This window comes from Peromyscus leucopus, unplaced genomic scaffold (genome assembly GCF_004664715.2).
Source record: "Peromyscus leucopus breed LL Stock unplaced genomic scaffold, UCI_PerLeu_2.1 scaffold_877, whole genome shotgun sequence".
In the NCBI taxonomy this organism is placed as follows: Eukaryota; Metazoa; Chordata; class Mammalia; order Rodentia; family Cricetidae; genus Peromyscus; species Peromyscus leucopus.
Window position 1 is genome coordinate 18,781 of NW_023505813.1, and position 15,905 is coordinate 34,685.

At 48.9% G+C, this 15,905-nt stretch overlaps 1 pseudogene; it reads left to right on the forward strand.

The window, feature by feature from the left end:
• Positions 1 to 14,456, forward strand: part of LOC114680871 — a 32,377-nt pseudogene extending 17,921 nt beyond the window's left edge.
• Positions 14,457 to 15,905: the final 1,449 nt, after the last annotated feature.

Consider the following 15,905-nt stretch of genomic DNA (forward strand, 5'->3'; position numbering starts at 1 on the left):
AAACTCCAAATATTTTGCTCTTCTTATTTATTTATTTTTAAAAAATTGGAGACTGAAACATTAGGTAGAGGAAGAGGGAGGAAGAAGGATTGTAGGAGCAGAAGGAGTCAATAAATCACAAGAAAACACACAGAATCAACTAACCTGGGCTCATGGGAGCCTCAGAGACACTGAGCTGATAACCAGGAGTCTGCATGGGACTGACCTAGCGCCTCTGCATACATGTGACAGCTGTGTAGCTTGGTCTTCCGTGGGACTCCTAACAGTGGGAGTGGGGGCTGTCTCTGACTCTTTTGCTGGCTTTTGGGACCCTTTCCCTCATACTGGGTTGCCTTGTCCAGTCTTCAACTTGATATGCCATGTTTGGTTGATATCCATGGGAGGCGTGACCTCTGAATGGAAATGGAGGAGTGGATGTTGGGGTGGGGGACTGGAAGGAGAGGAAGGAGGAAAAACAGCAGTGAGTTGTAAAATAGATAAATAAAAAAAATACAAAACAGGGTTGGGCATTTAGCTCAGTGGTAGAGCGCTTGCCTAGCAAGCGCAAGGCCCTGGGTTCGATCCTCAGCTCCGGGAAAAAAAAAAAAAATACAAAACAAACAAACAAAAAATTGGAGGCTGGAGAGATGGCTCAACAATTGAGTGCTGGCTGCCCTTCCAGAGGGCCTGTGTTTGAGTCCCAGCACCCACAGAGTGGCTTAGAGTCTGTGACTCCAGTTCCAGAAGACGGGACCCGATGCCTGCTGGACTCCACGGGCACCAGCATGCATGCAGTACAAAGACATACAGGCACAACACCCATGCACATAATTTAAAACACCTTTTTTTTTTTTTTTTTTAAAAAAAAACAACACATTTTATTTATTTCGTGTATGTGTTAGATACACATACCACAGTGTTGTGTGGAGATCGGAGGACAACTTGGAAGAATCAGTTTTCTCCTAACCATGTGGGTCCCCTGGGTCCAAATCAGGTCATCAGGCTTAGCAGTAAGTGTGCTTACCTGCAGAGCCATCTTGCTGGCTAGGATTGACTATATAGACAGGCTGGCCTCAGACTCAGAGATCCACCTGCCTCTGCCTCCCAAGTGCTGTGGTATTAAGGTGTGGCTAGCATCCTATTTTTTTTTTTTTTGAGAGTCTTAATATGTAGGCCAGACTGGCTGTGAACTATTTGTCCTCCTTCATGAGTGCTAGATTATAGGTGTGCCACCGTGACAGCTTTATTTTGATAATTAAAAAAATTTACATTGCAGGTGGTGGCGCAGGGTGGATGCCAAGCTTTAATGGCCTGTGTGTGTGTTGGTGGATCTCTGTTCCATACAGGAGGAGTTCCAGACAGACAGGGCCATACAGATGTCTCAAAAAACAAACAAACAAAAAAACATTGTTTATTATTTACTTTGTGTGATGGTCATGTGTGTGGAGGTCAGAGACAACTTGGGGATCATTTCTCTCTGTCCACTGTGGATTCCAGGGATCAACTTGGGCCATCAGGCAAGTTATCTCTTATTTTGATAATTTAATTAAAAATGTTTTTTCTTTTTCTTTTTTAAATATTTATTTTTGTGTATGTGTGCACATGTTTGCATGTGTGGCACATGTGTGCCAAGGCAATGTGTGGAGAGCCATGTCTAATCTAAAGTATGTCTACGAGCTGAGACCTCTTCCCACTATTTTAATTTTTTTTTTTTTTGAGACAGCAGGCTGTCAATGGTCTCCTTGACCTGGATACAGCTTCATCAGTGACACCGTGGGACTCCCCACCCCTCTCTGGTCCTGTCCCACCCCGAATGGGAGATCAGAGCCTGTATCTGTGTCCCTCCAGGTAGAAGAGCCAAGCATGGGGCTGAGGAGCCTGTGGATTGTCGCCAATGGACCCAACACCACCTGGTTGCTGCTGATATCCGTGTGGCACCGGCCATGGCACTGACTCCACCCCAGGGTGACGCAGATGCTGATGGCATGGATGTCAACGTTCGTGGCCCCGGTGAGTGCCCCTCCCCAAAGACTTCTCCTTGGTCCTATTGATAGATCACACGTGGGACTGTATTCTGGGAGTGCCCGGGCTTCTGTGCCTGGTGCGGGTGTTAAGCCAGACTTTAGGTTGTAAGTGATAAGGGCCCAATGCAAAGCAGTTTAAGTAAAACACTGGCATGTAGCTGGAAACTGAAGATAGCTGGATCCTGAACTTTTCTTCATGAAGCTGAGATTTCCTTCTGTTTTCTCTTTTCTTTTTTTCTGAGATAGCCCTAGCTGGTCCTGGAACTCACTCTGTAGACTAGGCTGGCCTCGAACTCACAGAAATCCTCCTGCCCCTGTCTCCCAGTGCTGGGATTAAGGCAGAGCCGCCACTGCTAGGCTTTTTTTTTTGAGACAGTGTTTGGGCTGGCCTGGAATTCATTCTGTAGATGAGGATGTGGCCTCAGAGAGCCTGCCTCTGCCTCCCAAGTGCTGGAATTATATGTGTGTGCCACCACACCCAGCTGGGGTTTATTTAAAAACGACACCTATTTGTGTGTATTAGTGCAAGAGGACGTCAGAGGACACCTTGCTGGAACTGGTTATCTCCTGCCACAGTCTGGGATCGAATTCAGGCGGTCCAGTTTACCCACCAAGCCTTGGATCCTGGATATTTGATTTACTTTTCACACTTAGCTCCAGCTGTACAGCTTGTCGGGAAAGTCTCAGAATGCGTTCTGACTGGGACTAGAACCATGTACTCATCCAGGGGCCAGTCAGTGTGGCTAGGGGATTAAGATGCAAATAAACCAGTTCCCGTCTGGTCTAAGTAGGACTTGCTACTGGGGATGCATGAAAAGAAAAACCAGGGAAGGAGTAGTACCCCTTCCCTTTATTCTTAACGCTCTGCTTCCTGGAATCCCTTTCATGGTAAATCATGTGATTTGTTGGGGTGGCTTTGCAGTTGGGGAAATTTACCTGTCTACGGTGCAGTGTGTCCCAGTTGTGTCTACTGCAGTGCCCCTGGCATTGTCCCTCAGGAAGACCCCTATGCCTGTGACACCCTCCTGGTCCCCGCAGATGGCTTCACACCGCTTATGCTGGCCTCCTTCTGCGGGGGAGCCCTGGAGCCGATGCCGGCTGAGGAGGATGAGGCGGATGACACATCAGCCAGCATCATATCAGACCTGATCTGCCAGGGGGCCCAGCTCGGAGCGCGAACTGACCGCACTGGCGAGACCGCCCTGCATTTGGCTGCCCGCTATGCCCGCGCGGATGCAGCCAAGCGTTGCTGGACGCTGGCGCGGACACCAACGCCCAGGACCATTCGGGCCGCACCCCTCTGCACACAGCGGTGACAGCCGATGCCCAGGGTGTTTTCCAGGTGAGACAGGCCTGTCTCTTCAGACTGCGGAGCTGCTGCGTGGGCGTCAGATCCACCTGGATTTGAGCTCTGGCCTGTCTTGCAAAGCTTGTTTTTGCCATTTGGATCATACTGCCTGTCAAGAATAGGTAGTGCCTGACCTAGATTTTTTTTTTTTAAACTATCTTTAAAATTACATGCGTGTATACACGCATGTGCCACAGTATAAGTATGGAGGTCAGAGGATAACTTTTAAGGACTGGTTCTCAGGAGCTGGAGAGATGGCTCAGTGGTTAAGGCACTTACTGCTGCTCTTCAGAAGACCTGAGTTTTGGTTCCCAGTCCAACACACACACACACACACACACACACACACACACACACACACACACACACACAGGCTTGGCAGCAAGCCGTCACCTGCTGAGCCACCTCCCTGGCCTCTGACTTAGATTTTTCTGCCTTGAGCATGCTTCTCCACTTTCAGTCAGTGAAATATTCAAGGACGTACATGATGTTCAGCACTATTTTTTTTTTTTTTTTTGGACAGTCTTGTGTATGGCTCAGGCTAGTACTGAACATATAATCCTCATGCATCTGTACCCCAGGTGGTGGATTACACATTACCATGCCACAATGCACTGTATTAATGTTAAACCATGGTGTTGCCTGGATATAGTGGCACATCCTTTTAATCCCGGCACCTAGGAGGCAGAGGCAGATGAAGCTCTGTGAGTTCAAGGCCAGCCTGGTCTACAAAGTGAGTTCCAGGACACCAGGCTACCCAGTGAGATCCCGTCTTAGAGACAAAAACAAAGATTCATTTTTTTCTAATTGTAGCATATAAAGTGCTGTGTTTTATTGTGGTGTTACCTTTTATTTAGCACTTTTGAGTTTTTTGTGAGTGCTGGTGTGTGTGTGTGTGTGTGTGTGTGTGTTTTACTTTGTGTGTGATTTGTTTGTGTGTTTGTGTGGCATATGTGCACCTGTGTGTACCCATGCTTGTTGTATAGATTGCAGAAGCCAAAGGAGGCTGTTAGATGTCTTTTGTTTTTTGTTTTCCTTCCTTCTTTGTTTTGAGACAGGGCTTCTCTGTGTAGCTCTGGCTGTCCTGGAACTCACTCTGTAGACCAGGCTGGTCTCGAGCTCACAGAGATCCTCCTGCCTCTGCTTCCAAGTGCTGGGATTAAAGGCGTGCGCCACCACTGCCCAGCTTGCTGCTGGATATCTTGCTCTATTGTTTTCTATCTTTTGAGACAGAATCCGTCACTGAACCTGGAGCTAGGCTGGTAGCCAGCAAGCTCTCTTGGTCCTCCTGCCTTGTCCCATACAGCCTGGGGTTTACATACATTGCAAAATTGGGCTTCTTACATGGATCTAAAATCAGGTGCATGTCCACTGAGCCATCTCCCTAGCCTCCTACATACTATTATTTAAATCATTTTTTCATTGAGGTTATTTTCGATTTAAATGGGATTAGCAGAAATATCACCCTATTGTAAGCCTGGAAGTACCTGTAACTCATGGGTCCCAAGGCTGTGGGGTTTGGCACTGGCAAGGTGGAAGGTGCTATACATTCTCTGCTCCTGCACGATGTCCTGCCACGGCCTTTTTTTTTTTTTTTTTTTTTTTTTTAGATTCTCATCAGGAACCGCTCCACTGACCTGGATGCCCGCATGGCAGATGGCTCTACGGCACTGATCTTGGCGGCCCGCCTGGCGGTGGAGGGCATGGTGGAAGAGCTCATTGCCACCACGCCGATGTCAATGCGGTGGATGAGCTGGGTAAGTGCTGAGGAAGGGCTGGGGGGGGGGGCTCCGGTGCTGCTGTCCTCTTAGCGTGAACTCGTGCCCATGCTGACACCAAGCTGTGCACGCCAGGGCTCCCACACGGATGGAACAGGACCCGTAGGGTGCCTCTAGTTCAGAAGAAATGTAGGTTCCCAGGACGTACTCTTCTCCTCCCCTCCCCTCCCTTCTCTGCCCCTTGACTCCTTCCATTAAATTCCATTCATTTATACAGTGCACTGTGGTGACGCCCACTCCCATTTCACCCCCTCTCCCTTTCTATAGTTCTCCCCTCCCCCCACACAGTCCACCTCTGCTTTCATTGTGGTCCTCTTCTCCCCCTCCTCCTGTTCGTCTTTCTAGAGTCCAAATATTCAGTAAAACCTGAAGTACTTGTCTTTGAGTCTGAGTTATTCCACTTACAGTGATGGTCTCCTGTTCTATCAATTTTCTTGAAAATTGTATAATCTGACCTTCCTACCCCCTTTTGAGACAGGGTCTCATGTAACCTAGGCTTGCTTCCAACTCACCGTGTAGCCAAAGATCTTGAAATCCTGACCCCCTGCCTCTCTTTCCAAGTCAGGCATTTGACACCACACCCAGTTCATTTCCCTTTGTCTTGGCCGAGTAGTACTCCGTTGCACACAGTGTTGATGGGTAGCTGGGCTGAGGCCGTAATGTGGCTGCTGTGGATAGTGCTGTGGATGCCACAGTTGACATGGGTGTGCAGGTGTCTCCGTTGTATGCTGACTCAGATTCCTTCAGGTATAGACGCAGGAGCCCAGGAGTGCCACAGCTGGACCATAGGGTAGTCCTACACTTAGGTGTTTGGGGACCCTCTGTGGTATTCTCTGTAGTGACTGTGCTAATTACGTTCCCATCAATAGTGCATGAGGATCCCTTTCTCTACCTTTTGTATTCTTCCTCTCTCTCTCTCCCTCCCTTTTCTTTCTTTTTTTTTTTTTTTACAGTATTTTCTTTTTTTTTTAAATTTTTTTTATTTATTTTATTTTTTTTACAATACCATTCAGTTCTACATATCAGCCACGGGTTCCCCTATTCTCCCCCCACCACCCCTCCCCTTACCCTCAGCCCACCCCTATTCCCACCTCCTCCAGGGCAAATCCTCCCCGAGGACTGCGATCAACCTGGTAGACTCTGTCCAGGCAGGTCCAGTCCTTTCCTCCAGACTAAGCCAAGTGTCCCTGCATAAGCTCCAGGTTTCAAACAGCCAACTCATGCAATGAGCACAGGACCCAGTCCCACTGCCTAGTTGCCTCCCAAACTGATCAAGCCATTCCACTGTCTCACCCATTCAGAGGGCCTGATCCAGCTGGGGGCCCCTCAGCCTTTGGTTCATAGTTCATGTGTTTCCATTCATTTGGCTATTTTTTTTCAATAATTGAGTAAAACTGAAATTTATTATATGCCACAGTCGTTCTAGGGACCTCCATGCTATATATATAGCCTCCATGGTTCTATGGGTTGTGGTCTGATTGTTCTTTATTTTATATCTAGAATCCACTTATGAGTGAGTACATACCATGACTGTCTTTCTGGGTTTGGGTTACCTCACTCAGGATGATTTTTCTAGTTCCATCCATTTGCCTGCAAATTTCATGCTTTCATTGTTTTTCTCTGCTGAGTAGTACTCCCTCCCCCCTTTTCTTTCTTTCTTTTTTTTTTTTTTTTGGTTTTTCGAGACAGGGTTTCTTTGTGTAGTTTTGGTGCCTGTCCTAGAACTCACTCTGTAGCCCAGGCTGGCCTCAAACTCACAGAGATCCACCTGCCTCTGCCTCCGGAGTGCTGCGATTAAAGGTGAGCGGCACCACACCCGGCTGTTAAGTTCTTTTTATATTCTGACTACAGTTCCCTTGTTAGATGAATAGCTGGCAAAGACTTTTTCCCATTTTTTGAGGAAGATACATCATCATCATCTGTTTTGTTTGTTTTTTGTTTTTGTTTTTTGGTCATACTGGGGATGGAAGATGATGCCTTGCTCACACTAGGCAAATGCTCTAACTGTTGGCGGCACCCCAGCCTGGCTGCTTTGCTGGGAAAATTGGACTATACTGCCACCTGCTGGACAGCTGTCCTAAACTAGCAAATCCGGCGATCTGTAAGTGAGGGCAGCTGCCTGGTCTTGGGTATGACATGAGCAGAGTCACAGCAAGCTGTCCTTATGTCCAAAGGGTCTCACCCCGCTGTAGACACACTCAGACACTTACGGACATCCTGTGGAGTACCCTTAGGTTCTCAACTTCATCCTCACTGACATCTGTGGTTGGATCACTCTTGGTTTGTGTGTTGGAGGAGGTCGAGGCTGTGCGCTACAGCATGGGGATGGCATCCCTCTTCTGATGTTACTGTGTAAGTTGGCATCTTTCCTTGGTTCCTTGTTCCATCGATAGACAGAATTAGAAATGGACTCAGAAGAAAGCTCTAACACAGTCTAACGGAATAGAGAGATGGAGAAGAGGAAGGGAAATTCATGTCTTTTGAGATGGCAGCTGGGAAACCGCAGCTGGTGGAAGCTGGGGAGGGTGAGCTTCAGAGGGCAAGTGAGAGGTTCAGAGAATCAGGGAGTCGTGTCCAGGCTTTGCTCAGAATCCAAAAGAAAATAGAGGTGGGGTGGTGGCACACACCTTTGATCCCAGCACTCGGGAGATAGAGCCAGGCAGATCTCTGTGAGTTTGAGGACAGCCTGGTCTACAGAGTGAGTTCCAGGACAGCCAGGGCTACACAGAGGAACCCTGTCTCAAAAAACAACAACAACAAAAAACCCAAAATAAACAAACAAACAACAAAATAGAAAAGAAGGAAAAGGGGCCTTAGTGGTTCCAGCACTTGCCACGAAAGTGTGAAGGCCTGGGTTCGGATCTCCAGAGACCTGTGTGAACGCTAAGTAGGTGTGGTGACCACATGTGTGTGATTCCAGAGACAGGGAGCCTTCGAGCAAGCTGGCTGACAAGAGTAGCCATATCAGTGAGTTCAGGGTTTGACTGAGAGACACTACCTCAATGAATATGCTGGAAGATCTAGCACACACACACACACACACACACCACACACACACACAACACACACACACGCAAAACCGTGCATACATGGCCAAAGCATAAAATGTGGCAGGCTGCATCGTGGAGGCCCTGGTGGAAATCTTGCAGGCAGCTGCATTGAGAGAGGGGCTCCTAGGAAGGAGAAGTACTTTATGTCATTACAGGGATTAAAGTCCTGTCCTTAGCATGTCTCAGATGACTCAGACTTCCTGGAGGATCAAAGGTGGGCTCCTGGACAGGTCATGATGGGCCCCACTGGGCTATTTTTAAAAACATTGTTTGTTTTTATTTTATGTATTTTGCCTGAATGCATGTCTGTGTACCACATGCATGCAGTGCCCACACAGGCCAGAAGAGGGAGTGGGATCCTCTGGAACTGGAGTTAACAGGCAGTTGTAAACTGTCATGTGGGTGCTGGGAACTGAACCTGGGTTTTCTGGAAGAGCAGCCAGCACTCTTAACCACTGAACTATTTCCCAGCTCCTGGAATTAAGTTTTGTTTTTGTTGTTTGTTTGTTTGTTTTTGAGACAGGGTTTCTCTGTGTGGTTTTGGTGCCTGTCCTGGAACTCGATCTGTAGACCAGGCTGGCCTCGAACTCACAAAATCCGCCTGCCTCTGCCTCCCAAGCACTGTGATTAAAGGCGGGCCACCACTGCCTAGCTGTTTTTTTTTTTTTTTTTTTTTTTTTTTAATTAAATGTGCATTGGCATTTTGCCATGTGTGTCTGGTCCTCTGGAACTGGAGTTAGACAGTTGTGAGCTGCCATGTGGGTGCTGGGACTTGAACTCGGGTCCTCTGGAAGAGCAGGCATTGCACTTAACTGCTGAGCCATCTCTCAGCTGCCAGACCTAGTTACTGTGGAGTACTGCAGCAGTCAAGGGGTCGAGCTGGCCCTGAAGGATGTGAGCTGGTGAGACAGAGAGGTTAACTGATGCATCGAAGGCGTCAGTACAGCTGTTTCAGTTCTGAGTCCTGAAAACGATGACCAGAGTGGCAAGAAGAGGGATGACCTGGATGGTTCATGGCTTATTATTCCGCTTTTAGAGATCACCTGAACTGCTTTTAGGAACTTGGGGGTGTGACTCTGTAACTGCTTCGAGGCTGACAGAGTGTGGCGAGGGGAGCAGCAGTTAGTTATAGAGTAGTAGAGAGGGTCAACTCACAGAAAGATCCAGGTCCAAAGGGTGTGGATCAGACAGCAGCGGTGAGGCAGAACGACAGAGAAAAAGGTGAGTTTGAGTTACACGTTAGCCAGTTGTACAGTAACTAACTGTAAGGAGCTGTCTGTTGATATCAGACTCCTGTAGCTCAGGGCTGGCTGCTAGAACTTTCTCAGAGGGTTGGAAGAAATACTTGGTCTAGTCCAGTTTGGCTGCCGTCTAGTCCAGTTGGGCACTTGAAATGTGGCTTGAAACAATAAAGAGCTCAGTTTTCTTTAGTTCACTGAACATTTAAAATATTGGACTAGGGATGATATAGCTCAGTTGGCGGAGTACCCTGCCTAAGGCACAAAGTTCCAGGTTCAATCCCTACCACATATAGATGATAATTCTAGGCAAGCCTGTAGTTCCAGTGCTTAGGACCTATCTGGAGTCAGGAGGATCAGAAGTTTAAGGTTGTCTTTGGCTACATAGAGTTACAGGCGAGCCTAGGATACTTGAGATCTTGTCTTCAACAACAAGAAAATAGGGATATCTCAGCAGTTAAAAGCATGCACTGTTCTTGGGAAGACCTGCGATAAGTTCCGACCACCCAAGTGGGCGACCCATAACCACCTGTAACTCTAGCTCCAGGGGATCTGATGCCCCCTTCTGGACTCTGCGGGCACCTGCACTCATGCGCTTCCCCCATGCAAACGCGTATATACACATAATTTAAAAGACAAAAAGTAAATAAATCTTACAAAAACAAAAAAACAACTCACTCAGAACAGGAAATATAGAGTGTAAAGACAGCATATCAACAGTTGCCTAGGGCTTGGGATGTGAGGGATTGACCAATGCTGGCTAATGAAAATGACAAAAATGCTGTAAAAATTGATTAACCGATAGAACAAAGATATATATATTTAAACAAGAAAAGATATTAAGAATAAAATTTTTGACATAGTCCTAGTTAGTGTTAACTGTCTACTTGACATAGCCTAGAGTCATCTGAGAAGTGAGCCTGGATTGAGGGATTGCCCATTCCATGTGAGATTGTCTTGACTGGTGCAATAGGGCTCAGCCCACTGCGGGCAGCACTATCCCCTGAGCAGGTAATCCTGAACTATATAAGAAAGTTACCGAGGATGAACCTGCGAGTGAGCCAGCCAGCAAGCATGATCCCACAGTTGCTGTTGTATTTGGCTATGGATCCCATAGTTGCTGTTGTATTTGGCTGTGGGTGAGTTCCTTAGCTGGAGGAAATGCTGCGGAGAATAGCAGGCAGGCCTGACTTCAAGTCCCTGTGTTGCTTCACTCAGTGATGGACTGTGGACTAGAGTGTGTCCTGGCTTATTTGGAGTGTCAACTTGACACAGAGTCATCAAAGGAAGAGCCTCAGTTGAGGAAATGCCTCCATGAGATCTAGTCTTATGGCATTTTCTTAATTAGCAATTAATGGGGAAGGCCCAGTCCATGGTGGGTGGGATCTCTGGCTGGTTGGTGGTTCTGTAAGAAAGCAGGCTGAGCAAGCCAGGGGGAGCAGCACCCTCCATGGCCTCTGCATCAGCTCCTGCCTCCAGGATCCTGCCCTGTGTGAGTTCCTGTCCTGACTTCCTTCAGTAAAGAACAGTGGTATGGAAGTATAAGCCAAATAAATCCTTTTCTCCCCAACTTCCTTTAGTCAAGGCGTTTCCTGGCAGCGATAGAAGCCCTAAGACAGAGTGTAAGCCACATAGCTTCCCCAGTGCTAGGATGGCAGGCGTGTGCCACCACGCCTGGTTAGCACGGTGCCAGGGATCCGACGCCCTCTTCTGGCCTCTGTGGACGCCCGCCAGGCACACAGATGGTGCACAGATATACCATGCAAGTGAAACAGCCCTACACGTAACATTAAAACTAAAACAAAACCCCTCCACTTCCCACAATAGAACAGCAGATGTTTTTAGCTCCCGAGCCATCTCTCCAGCCGCTAGCCTGCATGTCTTTGAAGGTATCCTTGGAAGAATGAGAGTTTCAGTTTTGGCGATGTGTTGTTTTTTGTTGTTCTTGTTGAAATTACCTCTAATGTGGGTTTGGGGCTGGAACTCAGGTCGTCAGGTGTATGCAGTAGGCACCTTTACCCGCTGAGCCATCCTGCTGGCCCTTGTTTGTTTTAAATCAGTTTCACACGCACACACGTGCAGGCGCCCCTTGGAAGGAGGCGTTCTGTAGATCTGCATCTACTCGGATCTCAACACAAGAGCTCAGACACTAGGGTGGCCTGGAACTGTCCTGCCCGCTGCCAGGTCATTTTCTAGACACTTCTGCCTGTCCTGTGTGGGACCCGGCATGACCCTGACTGCTGCCGTTTGTCTCCCTGCAGGGAAATCAGCCCTACACTGGGCTGCAGCCGTGAACAACGTGGAGGCCACCTTGGCTCTGCTGAAAAATGGAGCCAACAAGGACATGCAGGACAGCAAGGTGAGCCCTTGGGAGCTGTACTGCCACGGCCCCCTGCACGTGACACGCAGGGCGGGAATAAGCCTTTAGGGGGCATCCGTCTTGCCTACAGTCAGCTTTCGGGAGTGGGAGTCAGGCCTAAAGGCTCCGATAGCGGATCAAAGGAGGACATTTGTAGTAGTCACTGTGTGACATGGCAAGTTGCTAAACATCTCTGAAACTTGGTGTCCTCCTGTGGATTAGGGAAGCAGCAACATCCACTCGACGCACTTGCTGAGCTTCAGCAAGGGAATGAGCACCTCAGTCAGGCACTGAGCAGATCCTCAGGGAAGTGTTAGGCTGACTGTCAAAAACCTCGCCAAAGGACCAGTCCCTAATCTCTTTTATGTGTTACATTTAGTTACTGTATATGTTTGTGTGCGCTTGCCACAGCAAGCCTGTGGATGTCAGAGGACAACTTGTGGAGTCAGTTCTCGCCTTCCGCTATTAGATCGTGTTGTTTGAACTTAGGTCATCAGGCACATTTACCTGCAGAGCCATCTCACTGGCCCTTACTTTTTAAAACATGAAATATATATATATATATATATATATGGAGAGAGAGAGAGAGAGAGGACACTCCAGGCTGGCCTTGAACTCACAATTCTCATGTTTCTGCTGCCTAAAATGCTTGGCATATACTGTCGTGCCTGGCTATTTTTTTTTTCAATGATGTATTTTATTTTTTATTAGAGTGTGTGTGTGTGTGTGTGTGTGTGTGTGTGTGTGTGTATGTGTAGTTATGCGACATGAGTCGCTGGTTCCCTTGAGGCCAGAAGAGCGTGTGGAATCCCCCTGGAGCTGGAGTTGCACCCAGGTGCGATCTGCCCGGGTGGGTACCGAGGACGGAACTGAAGTGACTAGGCTTGCTGACAAGTGCTTGCTCTACTCTGTTTCCTTTTCCTTTTGAGACCAGGTCTTACTGGTTACTTTAGCAGAAGGTGACCTCAAACTCTTGGTGAGTCTTCTGCCTTGACCTCCCAAGTGCTGGGATTACAGGCATGAGTTAGTTGCCACACCTGGTTTTGGGTTTTCCTTTCATTTTTACTTTTTTTTTTTTTTTAAAGACAAGGTCTCATTGTGTAGACCAGGCTAGCCTGGAACTCACTGAGATCCACCTGCCTTCGCCCCTAGGTGCTAGGATTGAAGGTGTGCATCTCCATGAAAGCCCTGACCCCTGGCTTTTTAGTCTTTACAAATCATTGCATCAACGTGTAATTTATCTTGATGACTGGAGATTTTGATGCCCCTTTAAATTTTGTGCCTAAGGTAAGTCCTGTCCAGATGCTCCTGCAGCAGGGTCATGGCTGAGGAGAGAGAGCTTGTTCCTTCAGCAGAGCTGGGATCCGAACCTAGATCTATCCATCTGCAGGGTTTCGACTTGTACTTCTCAGGATGGCCTAGGAATTAGAGACCCGGGTGTTGGACAGAGAGTGACTGACATCTGTGGGTTCTGCCCTTTCTTTTTACTCAGGAGGAGACTCCACTGTTCTTGGCTGCTCGTGAGGGCAGCTTTGAGGCTGCCAAGCTGCTGCTGGACCATTTTGCCAACCGGGAGATCACAGATCACCTGGACAGGCTGCCCCGGGATGTGGCCCAGGAGCGGCTGCATCAGGACATTGTGCGGTTGCTGGACCAGCCCAGTGGCCCCCGCAGTCCCCCCGGCCCCCATGGCTTGGGGCCCTGCTCTGCCCACCAGGGGCCTTCCTTCCTGGGCTCAAGGCAGTGCAGTCTGGGACCAAGAAGAGCAGGAGGCAGCCTGGCAAGACAGGGCTGGGGCCACAGGGAACCCGGGGTCGGGCAAGAAGCTGACACTGGCCTGCCCGGGCCCCCTGGCAGACAGCTCTGTCACACTGTCGCCTGTGGACTCGCTGGACTCCCCAAGGCCTTTCGGTGGGCCCCCTGCTTCCCCTGGAGGCTTCCCCCTGGAGGGTCCCTATGCCACCACGGCTACTGCGGTGTCCTTGGCACAGCTTGGTGCAAGTCGGGCAGGCCCTTTGGGCGCCAGCCTCCTGGGGGCTGCGTGCTCAGCCTGGGTCTCCTCAACCCTGTGGCTGTCCCCCTCGACTGGGCCCGGCTGCCTCCACCTGCTCCACCAGGAACCTCATTCCTGTTGCCCTTGGCTCCGGGACCCCAGCTACTCAACTCGGGAACCCCAGTTTCTCCCCAGGAGCGGCCGCCACCCTACCTGGCTGCCCCAGGACACGGAGAGGAATACCCTGCAGCGGGGACCCGCAGCAGCCCCACAAAAGCCCGCTTCCTGCGGGTTCCCAGCGAGCATCCTATTTGACCCCATCTCCCGAGTCCCCAGAGCACTGGGCCAGCCCATCCCCTCCCTCCCTCTCAGACTGTCCGACTCTACGCCTAGCCCAGCGACTACGGCTGGTGCCACAGCGGCTGGAGCGCTACCTGCTCAGCCACACCCCATATCTGTTCCCTCCCTCCCTCAGCCCAGACACAGCTGGGGCCCCAGCCAGAAGTCCCCTCTAAGAGGCAAGTGATGGCCTAAGTTCTTGGATCTTTGCGGGGGTGGCGGTGTTGAAGTGACATCCCTCCCTGGCTTCTCTCTCTCTCCCTTTTAATTTTATTTTCATCCCTTTCTCTGTACCAGCCTTCCTGCACCTCTCTGTCTTATAGTGTGACCAAGCTGGTCACCAGCCCAGACCCCAGTCTTCCTTTATAATGGGTAGGGGCTGACTTCCCACCATCTCGGCCCTTTAAGGTAAGGGGTCTGGGACTTAACCCCTCACCCTGCCTCCATTCCCTGTCCTCCTTTTTTTTTTTTTTTTTTTTTTTTTTTTTGCCTCTTCTTGCTCCTCATTTTCTCACACTGGCATGAGTGAGTTATTTTTTTTTCTTTTTACATTTTGTATAAGACAAATCATTTAAACAAACTTATTATTATTATTATTTTTTACAAAATATATATATGGAGATGCTCCCTCCCCGCGCTGCAAATCCCTCCAGCGCCCCGTGGGCTGAGTCTGTGGCCCATTCGGCCAATCCGGACTCTGTGTACCGAGTACACAGACAAGACTAGGTCCCGTGTACTGAGTATGCGGCCCTGTATGTACCAAGTAGCCAGCCTTGGGCACACCCTCCCCTGGGGTCAGGGACACTTGGGAGCCTCCTCCTCTCCCTATCCTCCTTCCTCACTTCACTGCATTCCAGATAAAACTTGTAGACTCACTGGGAAAGGGTCTTTCCCACCAAAGCCCCCACTAAGGCCCCCTCCCAGAGCCTGGCTCACCTTTTAGGCCGGGGGCGGGGTCAGGGAGATGTATTTCGTTTGCATTCCACTTCTAATTGTAAATACAGGGCTGAAGTGGGAATGCGGTGCCTGAGGGAGTAACACCTCCTCTTCCTGGTATCCCCTTGGCTCAGCCTCACTGCTAATAGAAATGTTTTTAGGCTATTTTTATAATATGGCACTTGGTCACTGGCCGTTGTAGCTGAATTCCCAGGTCTCGCATTGTACAACCCTCACCTCCCAGTTCCCTTACCACCTAATAAAGAAATAGTTAACACCCAGTGTCTTTGGTTTCTGTCCAAAGTGGGCACTTCTGGACAGCCCTACACAGGGCTAACTTGAACTCCATCTTGGAGCAAAGCATGTGGCTTCTCCAGTCCACCTTTGATTCCTTTTTTGGCCAGGTCTCCTAGCTTCATTTCTGTTACTTTAAACAAAAACCTAACAAAAAAGCAACTTAGAGAAGAGAGGAGTTTATTCTAGCTTACAGTTCCAGGTTCATCATTGTGAGGAAGTCAAGGCAAGAACTTAAAACAGTCATATCAAATCAACAGTCAAGAACAGAGAGAAGGAAATGAATGCATTCATACTTGTTTGTGTTCAGATGGATCTCTACATTCTTATTACAGTTCAGAAACCCCTGCCTAGGGAATGGTGCACCCACAGTAGGCTGGGTCTTTTTACATCATTGACATAATTAAACAATCTCCTACAGACATGCTCTCAGGTCAACCTGATGTAGACAACTTCTCTCCCCAGGTGATTATAGATTCTGTCAAGTTGACAAGGTAACCATCACATCAGTGATTCCAGTTACTGATCTTGGGTGGATATCTGCCTTAAGATGAACCAATAGAGTGC